Here is a 16,736-nt window from a genome sequence, read left to right as displayed (position 1 = left end):
AGACATGTAATATTTTCAAGTGTTCACAAGGTAGTAATTTACATTAACTATAGTTCCAATGATAAAGATCACATTTTTATGTTATTTTGTTTTTAATTTTTTTAAAGATTTATTTATTTATTTGATGGAGAGAGAGAACAGAGTGAGCAAGAAATATGAGTTGGGGTAGAGGCAGAAGGAGAGGGAGAAGCAGGCACCCCACTGAGCAGGGATTTTCCCCCAGGGAACCCCAATGTGAGGACCCCAGGATTGTGACGTGAGCCAAAATCAGATGCTTCACCAACTGAGCCACCCAGGTGCCTCTATTTTATTTTTGACTTAGCTTTAAAAGCCATATATTTTAAAGAGTTAAAGACAATATATTTTTTAAACATGTTATTTATTTGACAGATGGAGATCACAAGTAAGCAGAGAAGCAGGCAGAGAGAGAGGACAAAGCAGGCTCCCTGCTGAGCAGAGAGCCTGATGCGGGGTTCGATCCCAGGGTCCTGGGATCATGATGTAAGCTGAAGGCAGAGGCTTTAACCCACTGAGCCACCCAGGCACCCCTAAAGACAATATTTTATAAATGGACTTGTCAACTTGGCTAAGGAAATTGGTCTTGTTCTGTTATTCAAGTCAGATTTTAAATAATGCACTCTGTTAGACTTATGCTGAATCTAAAATTTGGGAACAAATGTGTTAACATGATTTTAAATGTTGCTGTGGGCTTAACTTTTATTGCTTAATTGAGAGTATATGCCACAGCACAATTATGCCAAGACTATAGCTTCAGTGAAGGAGAAAAGATATTTTATTGTCTCAAAGGCTGACTCGATTCTTACTTCATTTTAGGGGAAGGGATGTGCATTCCTGAGGTTGGATATTTGCAACTGCCTTCATTTTTTGCCAATTATGAAAGGCCCTTTAGAGATCACAAGACTTTCGTTTTCCCTATTGTATTCTATTTATTCGAGAACCAATTTACTATTTTCAGATCATCCCCTGAACTGTTATTATTTTGATGATCTAATATAGAGCATATACTGGAAAAGAAGTGTTCTTTTCTTTGGCATTATGTAAACTTAAGAAAAAAGTTAGACTGCTATAAAGTATGAAAATCTTGCAACTGCAAATCAGGTTGGAAAAGTTTTCATGCCTCATTAACACCTGTGCTATAAATTCAGGTTTAACAGTTTGACAAAGTAATCTTTCAAATTGCAATAATCACAGGAGTGTTTATTTTAATAGTTTCAAATGCCAAGCAGAAGACTGTTAGAGTTAATAAACATCCCCAAATGGATTCTTTATGATAAAAGAGAATCAGTGTAGTTTGCTTGTTATCCTGGGTATTTAAATTGAATCATATCAGAAAACCAATTCTGTCTTTCAAGTTCCTCATGCATTTGTTCCTGTTTTTTCTAAATTCTTAAAGGTTTGAATTTACATCCTAATACACACATCTAAAGTAAAATGGGGCTGTAGATTTGTGACTTTTTTTTTGAAATAGTGTTGGCTTCCAAAATGGAACAATAGTCAGAGTCACTCAGAGTTTAAATAACTCTGTGGACAGGACACTCCCTATATAGCGTTAAGTTAACCCACAAGTTCCTGTGAAGTGTCTTAAAATAATAATGACTAAGTAGGCAAATTCATAATGCTACCTACACGTATTCAGTGATCATAGTGAGATCATACAGTATGACTGTTAATTTTGGCCAGTTTTTCAAATCATAGAATTAGAGGTGTCAGAAACCTTATCTTGTCCCTTTCCTTCCAGTGAAGGGAACAAAGCACAGACAGTCACGACAGTTCTCCAAAATGATACACTTTTCCAGAATAGCATCCCATACAGTGGCAACTGCAACTGAGTCTTCTGACTTGCAGCTCAAAATGATTTTCCCTGAACTCTATCTACTACCATCTCAGGAGAGGGACAGAGAACATAGGATCCTTATATTTTTAATTGTAAATCCACAGGATGTTGCAAAGGTCATACAGAGAGGCCCCATGTACCTTTCAAGGAGTTTCTGGCAATGGCTCTGTCTTACAAAACGACAGTGCAGTGAATTGATATTGGTATAAGGTATATAATATTTCCCACGTGTGTAGATGCACGTAACCACCAGTGCAATCAAGGTAAAGAACTATTCTGTCATCACGAATGTTTCCCTTAGCTGCCTTTTATAGTCCAAGTGACCACTACTCCTCGGCCATAAGCATAGTAACTACGGCAGTCTCCTGGAAGTAGAAATTGTTAAGTCCCTCACAGTCCTTTTCAGCCTTTTTTTTTTTTTTTTTTTTTTTTTAATAATCTTTTAGCTCGACCCTCTTTCATCTCTTTTTCTGGGACTCTGATGACATGCATAGTAGATCTTTTGTTTTAGTCTCATGAGTCCCTGAAACTCTGTTCCTTTCCCTTTTTCCTAGTCCATTTTCCTTCTGTTATTCAGGTTGGGTCATTTGTTGTTGTTGTTGTTGTTTTTAAAGATTTTATTTATTTATTTGACAGAGATCACAAGTAGACAGAGAGGCAGGCAGAGAGAGATAGAGGAGGGAGCAGGCTCCCCACTGAGCAGAGAGCTGATGTAGGGCTCGATCCCAGGACCCTGGGATCATGACCTGAGCTGAAGGCAGAGGCTTAACCCACTGAGCCACCCAGGTGCCCCTGGGTCATTTGTTTTGTTCTGTCTTCTAATTCACAGATTCTTTCCTCTGTCCTTTATGTTCTGCTCTTGAGTTCATCCTCTGAATTTTTAGCTTCCTTTATGGTACTTTTTAGTTCTGAAACTTCTGTTTGTTTCTTTAGGTTTTCTGTATCTTTGCTGAGGCTTTCTGTCCTTTTGTTTGCTTCAAGAAACTTCATAATTACTTACTGAATCCATTTTTATGATAACTACTTTGAAATCTTTGTCGCACAATTCCCAGTTAGGTATCCTGTTAGTGTTGGCTACTGTCAGTTGTATTAATTTAAGTAGAAATTTCCCTGGTTCTTCTTGTAATGAGTGATTGTGATATTATCCTAGTCATTTTGGGGTATTGTTATCAGACTCTGAACATTCTCTAAATTTTCTGTTTTATGAGCTCTCTGACACCCACTTCCTTATTACTGTCAGATTAGTAATATTACTATTACTATTAGTATTACTGTCAGGTTCAGGTTTCTTCTTCAGCCTCCTTTGACACCATGCCATGGGAAAGGTTACTCTGAGACTACTTGATTGAGGTGGGATTTTAGGCTTCCTGTTAAGCTTCAGCTGATACTATCCTGGTGGGTAGGGAGAGGGGCACTTCATTACACTGGGGTGGGATGGGAGTCCAGGATCCCTACTTTTCTCCAAAACCATTCTACATTGAGATGAGGAGAGGTTGGACATGACTGCTAAGAGCCTGGTGCAGGTTTCCCATTTGATGGCGGGAGTGAATTTCTTCTTCAGTGTTTTGCTTGAAGAGATGTTTATTGTAGAAAGTTGACTTTTGGGGGATTTTTTTTCGCTGTGTCCATTGGTGTTTTGGGGTTGCTGCCTTCTCCAGCACCCAGTCTGGGATATGTGAGGCAAAAAGAAAACCTATGGAATTCACTGCCATGTTCCTTAAATCTCATTGGCTCCAACCAGTTTGTCTCCTCTCTAATTTTCAGTCTTCTTATATGTGTTTAATTTAGAATATCAAGAATCTGAGTTGCATTCAGCAGCAGAAATTGGATGTGTGTCAGCTCAAACTTGCTCTGGAACTGGAAGACCCAGGTGGTGAACAGTGAAAGGTGTTTAAGGTCACACCATAGACAGATTTCTGCACATTTCACAAATGTCCCTAATATTCAGCTGGCTGATATGCCTTTTAAAATGGTGATGCTTTCGTTGACAGTGATGTAAAATCTGTCAGATTACAGATTGCAATCAGTGATGATTGAGAGACTGCACTATCCTATCAGCCCTAAGCCATGTTCATTGTATTTAGGTGAATAAAGATCACATCTGTCAGTGATGTTCACACAGTTGAATTCTGTGGAACATTGATATGAAGTCTGCCTAGCTATAGTGAACAGTCAACAGTTCCGTATATAGTGGTTTCATTCCTGTTACTCCTCTCTCTGTGTTCGCATTATTACATCATCTTACTCGAGGTGTTTACCAATACTACTTACGTTTTGCGTGCTTTCTAAAAAGTTAGAGGCTGATCTAAAAAGAACAGCAAAAACAAGTAATAGTGAATACTCCTTATAATAATTTCTAACATTTTAAGAGTAATTAATAATATGTTTTAAAATCTATCACTTTTTTTTGAATCTATCACTTTTTGTAGAAAACATGAAAAGACTAAATGTAATGACACTTCATGTTTTATGTCCCCAGGCGGATTTCTGTTTCACTTATCTGTTGCTATATAATGAATCACCCCCCAAAATGACTGGCTCAAAGCAACAATAATTAATTATTTCTCATAAGCCAGTGAGTCTGGAATTCTGCCAGGAATCAGGCTTTTTCAGCCCAGTGTGGGCTGAGTTTCCTTATTCATCCACATCCAGGGTAGCTGGGATGGGAGGTCTAATAAAGCTTTATTTACATATCTGGCACCTCCCTTTTTTCCACGAACCTTATCTTCATAGTGAACTTGGTCTTCTTGAGGGTCCTGGAAGAGTTCCAAGGGAGAGTGTTCCAAGAACACAAAATGGAATCTGCAAGTCCTCTTAAATGAACCCATACGCTGTCAATTTTGCCCCATTTTATTGGTCAAACCCAGTGACTGAGCCAGCCTTTGTTCAAGAGAAGGAGGAAAAGACTCCACTTCTTGATGAAAGGAGAGATCAATTCTATTGCAAAAGGCATGTAGAATGAAACATAGTGTTTTGTGATCACCTTTTGAAAGACTATGCCATGTAGACTTACTGGGGGCCACTGCTTATTTTGTACTTGCAGCCAGAGATGCTGTGAGCTTAGTAGTAAAATTGTTTATCTCTGACATAATTTTAATTTGTCTAAAAAAGGAAGATCTCAAAGATACAACCTAACTTTATACCTCAAGGCACTAGGGAAAGAAGGGCAGGGTGCTGGGTGGCTCAGTGGGTTAAAGCCTCTGCCTTTGGCTCAGGTCATGATCCCAGAGTTCTGAGATAGAGTCCTGCATTGAGCTCTCTGCTCAGCGGGGAGCCTACTTCCTCTTCTCTCTCTCTCTGCCTGCCTCTCCGCCTACTTGTGATCTCTGTCTATCAAATAAATAAATAAAATCTTAAAAAAAAAAAAAAAAGACAAGCTAATTGAGATACCACCTGACACCAGTTAGAATGGCCAAAATTAGCAAGACAGGAAACAACGTGTGTTGGAGAGGATGTGGAGAAAGGGGAACCCTCTTACACTGTTGGTGGGAATGCAAGTTAGTGCAGCCACTTTGGAGAACAGTGTGGAGATTCCTGAAGAAATTAAGAATAGAGCTTCCCTATGACCCTGCAATTGCACTGCTGGGTATTTACCCCAAAGATACAGATGTAGTGAAAAGAAGGGCCATCTGTACCCCAATGTTTATTGCAACAATGGCTACGGTCGCCAAACTGGAAAGAACCAAGATGCCCTTCAACGGATGAATGGATAAGGAAGATGTGGTCCATATACACAATGGAGTATTATGCCTCCATCAGAAAGGATGAATACCCAACTTTTGTAGCAACATGGACGGGACTGGAAGAAATTATGCTGAGCGAAATAAGTGAAGCAGAGAGAGTCAAGTATCATATGGTCTCACTTATTTGTGGAGCATAACAAATAACATGGAGGACATGGGGAGATGGAGAGGAGAGGGAGTTGAGAGAAACTGGAAGGGGAGATGAACCATGAGAGACTATGGACTCTGAAAAACAACCAGAGGGTTTTGAAGGGGCGGGGGGGTGGGAGGTTGAGGAACCAGGTGATGGGTAATAAGGAGGGCACGTACTGCATGGAGCACTGGGTGTGATGCCAAAACAATGAACACTGTTATGCTGTAAATAAACAAAACAAAACAAAACAAAAAAAAAAGGACAAGCTAAGATCACAGTTAGCAGAAAGAAGCAAATAATAAAGAGTAGCACAGAAAGAAATGAAACAGAAACTAGAAAAATAATAGGAAAGATCTACTAAACTAAGAGCAGTTGTTTTTTCAAAAGAAATTTTTGAGGATTTTCCATCAATTTCCCTTTTCTTTGGTCTCAGTCAAACCACTCCCACCCCCCCACCCCCCCCCCACCCCCCGTGTTGTATTTCTTTCCAGGCTCATCTCTGAGCCTTTCACTGCCATATAACCTATGCTCTAGACATAAACAGCAGCTGCCAGGGTCTGTGACCTATGCTGTCCCAGGTCCCTGCATTCAAAGGGTCCCCACACTTGATTTAATTCTCTGCCATCTCTGTTTTGAAATTCTCAGTGAGTTTTGAGCAAGAGCTGTGCATTTTCACTTTACACTGGGTCCCACACATGGTGAGCCAGTCTTGTTTTTATGTTTAGAGTGAGCTCTCTTTTTCTCACAGTTTTCTACTGGCAAGTTTTCAAATCCTTTTCAAAATGCAACTTAAATATCACCTTGCCTTTGAAAATTATTCTGATTTCCTATCCTCACCTGCAGAGGGAATAAATGGCCTTCTGTATATATCTTGGTCCCATGCCATTTGGCATAAACTTGTATTAGAGTAATTTTTTTATGAATATTTGTGTATATTTTTCTCCTGCATGAATTGGGCTTAAAACGCTTGCCTCATCCATTATTACACATAGCCATTTCCCAGCGTATAGTCTATGGCATGTATGATAATATTCAATAAATATTTGATTGCATCAAAGAACAAATGAGTAGATGAGTACAATGTAGTTTGTGTCTCTGTCGTTAAAATAGTAAGAGCAGAAACTACAAAATTTAACACCAGATAAATTCGTTTGCTAACGACGTTCACTTCTTATCTCTACCCAAACCACCCAGTTACAATTTTTGTCCAATTCTCCCATTTATTCCTTATTGGAAATATAAAGCATGCTCTGTTATCAGATATTCAATAAACTTCAGGCAGTTATTACTTGAACTGAAATTTTCCTTTAAACTTAATTTCCCAGAGCAATAACGGTCATGCACACAGTTTAACAGTTAGTGATGTGTTATTCTGTATGCTTTCTTTAATTCATCTTTGGAAACTCATCCACAGCAAGATTCTAAGTTCCTAGAAAGGCTTCTCGTTCTGGCCAAGATGGAATAGCAGGGATCAAATTTATCCTCCCACCTGAAACACCGCAAAACCATAGAAAACGTATGAAATAGTGATTTTCAAGCCTTGAGTCGGTCCTAGACAGCGATGTCTGAGCAACTGGAAGCAGAGAAGAAGAGACCTTCAGTGCCCCAGCTGACTGCCTGGAGAGCACTCCCAAAGCCAGTCTGGGCTCCTTTATCAGGGCAGGGGGAGGGGAAGCTTTGCTGTCTGTCTCCACGGAGGAGACAGAGCTGAGTCTGCAGATGCTGAGAGGGTTAGGGTTCTCAGGGTAGGGTGTTAGAGAGGAGACAACTGTATAGAAAGGATGCTCCAGAGTTCTGAAAAGGATCCCTCTGGAGTCTTCAGTGGGATCCTGATTCAGGCAGGTGTGTGAGGAAACTACCAGACGCTGGAGGAGGAACCGTTATAAGGGAGTAAAGGGAACAATACTTGAAGCTCACATAGGGCTGGAAGCAGTGCCTTACTGCCACCAGCCAGACAGAAAAACCTCGTAATCCATGAGCTAGTGCCCTCACAAACGTTTGCCTTAGTAGTGGGGCAAAATCAGTCCTAGTCTAAATGCTGCTCTGGCCCTACCTAACAACGCTCTAAAGAAAGACCCAAAATGATCAAAATATTTCCAAATAGCTGAGTCACGTAACAAAACCTGGGGTATTTATAAGAGTATGTAAATGTCCAGAGGCAACAAGGTGAAATTGACAATGTCTGCTATCTAATCAAATATTGCTAGACATGGAAATTAGCTGGAAAATGTCACCCATAATGAGGAAAAAGAAACTAGTCAACACAGGCCGAGAAATAACACAGATAATGCACTAATAGACAAGGACATAAAACGCTTGTTACCGTTGTTGTCCCATATGTTCAAGAAACTGGGGGAAAGACTGAGCGTGATAATTTCAGATGTGGAAGGTATTACAGAGATCCAACTTGGACTCCTGGAGATTAAAAAACACATAAGATGCAATAATGTTAGCTTAGACATTGTAAAAGATGGCTGAACTGGACAGCAAATAGAAATCGTTTAAAACGAAACACAAAGGAGAAAAGAGACTTGAAAAAAATGAACAGTGCGTCATGGGGCTGTGGGCCAGCTCCGGATCCTAAAAGGATGGAATGGCAAAGAAACGATGACCAAAAATGTTTAAATTTGAGGAAGAACATAAATTTAAAAATATTAGAAGCTCAACAAACCCCAAGTAGAAGAAACAATGAAGAAAGCCTCCCTACAGTGCATCACAACAAACTGTCTCAAACTAAAGATAAACATGAAATCTTCAGCTCTTTGAGGTCATGCTCAAAGGAATATTTCTCAAGGATCATTAAATTTAGTTCATATAGAGATACACAATTACGTCTTAGTCTCTAGATTCAAGGGTAATTTTATAAAATCAAAATCGTTTCTTGGTATGATAATTTTTTAAACCTCCGAAGGTCATCCTACTATTTGACTATTTCTTACAAGTATTTCTTGTTCCTTTACATATTTTAAGGGAATATAGTTTAACAAGGCAAAGGATTTTGCATGGCAAGTTTTGCTTTTAGCTGAAATTTGTCTACGCAGAAGTAAGAGATTTTGCAAAAGGAAGTCTTGCTTTCAATAGGATCATAGTCTAGTTGATTTTTAACTAGGTATCTCACCTTTTAAAAATTTCGTTTATGCATTAAGAAACCTAGGTAAGCAGGGTGGATCTCTGTACTTAACTCTGAAACACAGTAAGAAGGGGACACTAATTGGTTAACCAATACATGTTTAGGTCTGTTAAAGTGAAGTGCTGTTTTCACAGAATACCTATGAGTAAAATGCTAGACTCTCAAAATGATGCCAAACCAAAATATACAGTTAATATATAGACAGATGATAGAGATGATTGATACATACATGCATTCATAGACACACATATAGATATGTATTTACATACATAGATGCATGGATTTAAAAATTGGGGGGAATAGCTTGAGATGGATAAATGAGATTCATTAATGAAGGGACTATATAATACTGTTCCCTCAATGTTTCTTTTTTTCTCTGAAACCAACCTGCACAAGACGTGAGACAGTCCTCATGTAGCTGTCCACTCTGTGTTTTATGTTATAATTCTTCTCCCTCTGTTCCCCAACTGTGGCCCCTTTTAGATCTACATCTCTTACTACCATCTGGAGAATCCTAGGGCTCCTGTCAGTCTGAGCTATCAGGTTAAGCCTTGTTATTCTTTCATATCTTTAGCTGTATATCCTCCTTAGCACCAAGACATTGCATGTAAATGAGCAAATAAAAGCAGCTTTACATGTAAATCAATCATATTAAAAATCCTTATGGAGAACCCTTGGTTTGTAAGGGCATACACAAAGCAATTACGTTGAATAAATCTTTCTAAGGGATGACCTGATTCTTGGCTTCAAAAACTCATCTTAGACCTGCCTTCTCCCTACTAGTGTATCCTTATGTCTATGTTTCTAGTACACGTCATTTTATTCCCCCCCATGCTAACTATCTGTATTTCTTTTTCACTTGTAAAATATCCATTCACAGCCTCTCCTGAATGAGGCCAAGTCAATAAACAAATGTGGGCCTGATGACAGGACAAGAGTATCAGTTTGGAACAAACATCTGCACTTAAATGAAAATGGGGACCGGTATCTGGTTAAAGAGACAGAGGCCTCCCCATCTTGTCTGCTTATTAGTTCCTGGAAGGCTGTCTCTTATTCCACATAGAATTAGCATGATTTTTAAGTTCATAGGGTCTTAATGGAAAAAAGGGGGACATCACTGAGTGGAAAAGAAAATGAAAACTTGAAAACTCAATTTAGAGTGAAAAAAGTAATGTTTCCAGCTTGTTTTTCTGGAGCAAAACTAAAATAGGATAGTTAGATAAGTGCATGTTTTAATAGCTTTTCACATTGAGTTTAAGCTCTTACAGAAGAAAACAGGGGTCAGTTTTTTTGTATTTTCATCCAAGGAAACTGCCAATGGGCAGAAAATCAATAATAAAACATCAAAGACAATAGTAACCTTAATAAAAATCACTTAAAAGGTGAACTATAGAAAACACATTAACCATTTATTTGTAGGTTGTATGTTTATGAAGTTGTACGATCTTGGATACAAACCATAAATGATGTGAGTTCTGAGCACATGTGTATATATCCCAAATCTTTGAATAAGAGAATTTTTTCTTAAAAAAAAACATAAGTTTATGTTTCAGTTTACTTGTGCAATTTCTGAAAACATGAAATTCCTCACTGATCTCCATAATGGGAATATCCTTGAATAGTGATGGATTACATGTAGGGTTTTTTTTTGTTTGTTTTTGTTTTTGTTTTTGGAAGCTTGCAAAAGCCAGGAGAGTTGTCCAAAATTGGATGTACAGGATCTCATTATTTATTTATTTTAATCATGTTTTAAGTTTAATTTGGGGGATAAAGCCACGTGGAAACGTGAAAACCAAAGCAGCAGACCCTCAAATTATGGTCAGATAGCTAGGCAGGCCTCGTGTTTAAAGTTAAGTCCCTGTCTACTTTGTGACCTAAATGTTCCCGTGGGGGGCCCCTTGCTTGATGCCATTGGAAATAGCGGGAGACACTCCAGATTCTTCCAGATCTGAAAGCCTGGATATGGCACACCCATTCTGCCTGGGACTGGGTCTTCACAGAAACTTACCGGAGTCTCCTAAGTCCTCCCAAGGAGCTTGCTGCTACTGAGAATAGAACTGAATACTCCAGATTCCTCTGATTCTGACCATTTCAGTCCTGGATAACTTGCTCTGTGGGGGGCAATCTCCCCCCCCCCCCAATCTCCCAAGTTCTCCTTAAGGCTTCACAATGTCTCCTTCCTGGTGTGTTAGTATAAATTGCTGCCTCTTCAGCATCAGGTCAGAAAGAGGTCAGAGAATGTTGCTTCCTATCTTAGAATTTCACTCAAAAAAGAATTGTGTCCATGAGCATGCAGCCCAATATGGCCGACTTGTGTTTTCTAATGTGCAACAGCCCAGTTACAATTTTGCTCTAATGGCACAGAGAACAGATTATAACTAGTCTAAAGAAACTGGCCCGAAAGATGTTCTTGGAGATTATCTAATCCTCAGGGTATCAAAGAAAGCCCTCCATGGTTGGTTCATAGAAAACATTTTACATAAATTAACTGTTACTTAAACTTATGGTTTCAGACTGTATTGCATGACACTTTGGTCTTCATTTTGCTGACCTCATTCAGATGTGGCCAATTTTGATGCGGAAAACACTATGCATTGAGGTCCAAGAGGATCAGAAGCACCATTCGTAATTCACTAAGCGCGATGTCAAGCTGTAATTTAAGATAAATCCCTTAAAGAGCACTCTTCAATCACAGATGTATTTTTAGAAGTATTGAATTGGGTCTCTTATTGTCAACACTTGTGTGATCTTTGCAGGAAGTAATGAACATATGAGGTAGATAAAGTATAGAGAGTTATGATTGTTCCAGAAGCTGAAGCAAAATGCAATATCATCAAGGGACTACATGATGAATAAAATTAATGACTAGAAAATTAATCAGAAAGGATATTCCAAAGATTTATGATAATACCTACATTTTGGAAGGTATAAATGAATCAATATAATATATATTCATTTTTAATATGTGAAAGAAGTTATTTTTAAGAAACACTAAGATGTGATCACCATTCATTGGTAAGTTAATGTCCTACATTATTAGAAGGCTATTTAGAAATCCCATATAATAAAAAAATCAAGCCAGGAAAGGCAATAACAAGCTAATGTTCTAGTCACCCTCACATGAACTTTTTTCTTGAAGTTTGGTTTACAGTGCATATTAGAATGTTGCAGAATATCTTTGGTTTTATGGAACATTTTATATATGTGTGTGTGCGCGCGGGTGAATGTGTGTGTGTGTGTGTGTGTGTGTGTGTGTGTGTGTATAAAATACACCCCTGTACAAAATATCTTTATATATTACTTAATGTAGAAATAAAACACCTGTGATGTTTAACGTTATGGGTCAACTTGGCTAGCCATGGGGTGTTCAAATATTTGGTTAAACATGATTCTGGGTGTTTTTAGATGAGATTAAAATTTAAATTAGTAGACTATGAATAAAGCAGATTGTAGGTGGGCCTCATCCAATCAGTTGAAGGCCTGACTAAAACTAAAAGATCTGCCTCCCCAGGAGCAAGAGAAAGTACTCTAGCAGATGGGGTGCAGACTTCATCTGCAGCATTGGCTCGTTTTGGTTCTACATCGGACTTTGTCTTGACATGGAACAGAGGACCTCCTTAGTCTCCAGCCTGCCATCTTTTGGACTGGAACTGTACTGGAACATTGGCTGTTTTGGGCCTCCAGTTTACTGGCTTACTCTGAAGATTTTGGACTTGCCAGCCTCCATAATTCTATGAGCTAATTCCTTATAGTAAATCTCTTCTACGTACATGGACATCTTACTGTTTCTGTTTCTCTGAAAAACACTGACTAACATGATGCTCATAAGATATGCTGCTTCTTGGTGGGAATGAATACACTCTTATTTCTCAAGACTTCTGCAGGCACTTGATGTTAGTTGACCAGCAAAAAAAGCAACACAATTAAATTTCATTCAAATGTCATAGTTTACTGAATTCTCCTTTTAGGTCCTAAAATGTAATGGAGAAACCACGTCCACTTCATTGTCATCTGTACTTGGTTTCTAAACTACCAATAAAACTGATTTTCACAGAATAAGTATTAGGATTGAATTTTTCCCCCATGGGTGCTGACTTTTCCCACTCTTTCCCAAAGAAGGGAAAACATGAGTAATTAATATAGTCATATGTGTATGCAATTATGAACATGAACCTTCACATGATTTTAGCACCTCCCATCCGGTGTTGGCTAAGCAGACTCTACCCCTGACCATATCAGGTAGTTCGGGTTCTGGTAGTGATGAAACCAAGACTCAGGATTGGAGCTAGTTGTAACATCAACATCACAGCATAAACTGAATCTGGCTCAGGTCACTGTTTCTCTTCCTCTCCCTGTCTCAGAGCAACTGGCTTCTCCTTTTGACTTTACTGAAGCTCGTAAAATTTTGGAGGTTCAGAGAGTAAAATACTTGCTGAAAATGACATTTGTTATAAGTATTTGGTTCTTTAGTTATTATGTGATAGGGAAAGAGAAGTGAGTTATAAAATTCCAGTAGGAGGCTGCCTGGGTGGCTCAGTGGGTTAAAGCCTCTGCCTCCAGCTCAGGTCATGATCCCAGGATCCTGGGATCGAGTCCCACATCAATCTCCCTGCTTAGTGGAGAGCTAGCATCTCCTTTCCCACTCCTTTTGCTTGTGTGCTCTTTCTCACTCTCCTTTGTCAAATAAATAAAATAAAATCTTAAAAAAAAAAAAAAAGTCCAGTAGGAGAATTTTAAAACAGAGATGACTGGATGTTTATGAAAGGTGGGCAAAAAGGAAGTTTATCATCAACACGGAGGCTAACCATGACATCTAGAAATACTGAAACAAGAACAGATTACTAAAGTGGGCGCATCTTGAGAGGATGTTGACGGGACCTGTGAGAGCTTATATACAATATTTTGGAATTGTTAGAAGACTCAAGCCTAACTTTCTCCGTGAAAACAGTTCAGTAGATTACGTGTTTTAGTAAGAAATTAGTAAGAATAGAGTAATAATTTTATATAGTATATAGTAATGATTTTTATCATTGCTTATTGCTTTGCAAACACCTCCTAATTTTTCTTTTTTAATGCGATTCCCATTTTAAAAAAATTATCTGAGGGAATTAGGAAACTGTGGCCGGGGGTGTTCGGCTAAACATAGGTAAATTGTCTAGAATCAGATCTAGTAAGCGATACACTCAGAACTCGGTTCTTTGAGCTTGGACTGTACACTGTATGTGGTGGGGAATACATGAAAAGAACAGTTCAGTGATTGTACTGAGGATAGATAACTGAAAGCTACACAGCTAGAGAGCATCGAAAATACACATAATCCTTGCATATAATCATTTGTAGGTCAATGTTGTGGAAAAAAGGAAAATCAATGGGGGCCGGGCTCCTTTTATACCAGTGTGATCTGTCACTGCTAAAAACGAACCAGAAATGGAAAAGATCCAATTCTTCTCTTGTTCTCTAAGGAGCCTCTTGACTCCTCCACACATTTCTTATTTCTTAAACACAGCGCAAACACCATGTAAGAGGTCCTAATTTTTTTTTTCCTTATAGTTTTTCAATCAAGGTACTGCTAATTTAGTACATTGAAGGCTTATTCTCTGAGAGCGGAATGAGTTAGAAGAGCTTCCAAAAGTAACGGATATAATCTGGACAATGGTTCAGCCGAGAAAGAGTAACAGCGGATGTCCCTGCCTGGGTTCATTAATAACCCCTCTTAACCATCGCAAACCATTTCATTTACGCTTAAACTACAAAGCCCAGGCTCACTTTGTTGTATAATTTATCAGTTCCCTTTTCTTCTTTGTTGCTCCTTTACAATTTGCCTTCCCTTTCTTCAAGAGGAGATCTGAATGAGAATAAGTCTGTTTACCAGCTCTGACTCTAATGCAGAGTCTGATAAGGAAAACAGATGATCCTTCTGTTCCTTAAGGAGCCGGAGCCACTTCCTTCTAATGTTGGGGAGGAGGGGGGCCTCTTATAACCAGACTCTCCTTTTCACTTCTGACCTTGGAGTGCTCCTTTCAGAGCATCTGAAGATGCTTGTCATGAGCTGGTCCTTTTGTGAAAGAGGTATCTCTCCTCATGAGGAGATGTGCTCCGTTGATAGATTGCATTTTAGAATATTTCTTTTCAGAGCGAGAGAATACAGGCACAAAACAGGATATGTTCCAGAGCATCAGAGAAGGAGATTTTGTAGTCAAAATCTATCATTAGCCCTGGATGAAATATCTGTGAGGCCGCATGAGGCTGTTGACATTGGGAAAAACTTATTTTGCTCACTGTGTGGCAAACAATTTGTTGACTTAATAGCATTTTGGATCGCATCATTGATCGCCAACAACAGTTTGGGTATCTCTCTTGTCATCTCTTTCTGAATAGTTCAGAAACGAGTCGTATGTCTGAAAGTTCTCCAAATTACTCAGTGTCAGACTCCACTGTTTCTGGCAGTCTTCCTTAGAGGCAAGTAATCAGATGGATGGAAAAGGAAAGAATGCTACCCATCAGACCCTGCCCTTCCTCCCCTCCAGTGAGAAAGGCCCAGACCCCCAGTTGTCTCTGGACAAGGAGAGGGAGTCCAGCAGGAGTCAAAGAAAAAAGATGCTGAGTATGGAGAAAATATTAGAGGATAAATGGAAAGAAATAGAGGGGGACAATAAAAAGGGGAGATAAACATTGAAAACCCAAAAGGCGGAGACAGAAGAATCTAAAAGAAGTCTCTTCTGCCTCATGATCTATTGCCAGCTTTCCCAAAAGCTTTGTTGTCCTGAGTTTGGCCAGCACCATGATTTTCCCATGGTCTCCATTCACGTGCCTTCTTTTATGCTTCTGACTCTTCCTTTTTACCTCCTTTTTCCTCCCCTCTTACCCTCATAATTCCAAATCCAAGGCAAAGATAATCTCCCCTTCAATATGGAGAAACTGTTTCCCCCCCCCAAAAAAAAACATGGAAACAGAGTGTTAAATTATTTTATAGCCATGTTGGCAACCACAGGTCAAGAATATTCTCAGACATGACTGTGATAACTAGATGTCACAGCATGTATTTAATGCCTAAAACCTGGCCTAATAAAGTAATGTAGAATTTTATTCAGAGGAAAACAATTGCCCATCAATACTAGATTCTAATATAGATATGAGTTAACAGGTGCTAAATTTTCAGAAAAAAAAGGGAGAAATGTAAAAATTTTAAAAATGCAATCCATTCATGTAGTATAACCCTTGGCCATTGGCTTTTCTTTTTGCAATTCAAGCACCCACCTTTAGCTTGGATTGTTGACATCATTTCAAATGGCGACCTCAAAGAAACAAATTGACAGTCTTTCGACTAAATGAAGATCCAGGCTGGGCTACTATCCCCTCTTTGTTTTAGAAATCTTGGTTGATTTCAATAACTGCTCACTCGGGCCACTTGTTTTTTTCTTCTCTTTTCCTTTAAATTCCTGTTCTTACACTTTAAATTCACCAATCAGGAGTGAGCCCGTGAAACCCGATGTCCTCTTATCTTGACCCCCGGTAAAACCAGAACCCCAGGCCCATGCTCACTTGCGCACTCTCTCTCCCCCCTTGATCTCACTGTGTGGCACCAGGTGTCCCCTGAAATTTCCAGGACCTGTGAATAATAGACCTTTTTTTTTTTTTTTTTAAGTTTCCTGGTGGTTATGGCTGAGGGTATCTTGCAATCATAGCAAATGCCATAAGATCCAGGCCAGCCACAACACTGGTTATCAGTAGGCCGAGACTGACACACAATTCACTTATTTTTTTCTGAACCAAAATAGAAAAAAAGTTGACAGACTTCATAGGACGTGGACTGCTTTCTTACATGACCTCTGGGAGGATGATTTGGGAAGCAGTGATTTAAAGTGTCTGAGTTTA

The 16,736-nt window shown here is 39.0% G+C and overlaps 1 protein-coding gene across 1 annotated transcript in view; it reads left to right on the top strand.

The window, feature by feature from the left end:
- The window catches only part of CNTNAP2 (contactin associated protein 2), a 1,946,064-nt gene that overhangs the window by 290,164 nt on the left and 1,639,164 nt on the right, over positions 1–16,736 (top strand). The gene's annotated exons all lie outside the window — the stretch shown is intronic.

Source organism: Meles meles, chromosome 10 (genome assembly GCF_922984935.1).
Source record: "Meles meles chromosome 10, mMelMel3.1 paternal haplotype, whole genome shotgun sequence".
NCBI classification, from domain to species: domain Eukaryota; kingdom Metazoa; phylum Chordata; class Mammalia; order Carnivora; family Mustelidae; genus Meles; species Meles meles.
This window is presented reverse-complemented; position numbering and strand designations above follow the sequence as displayed.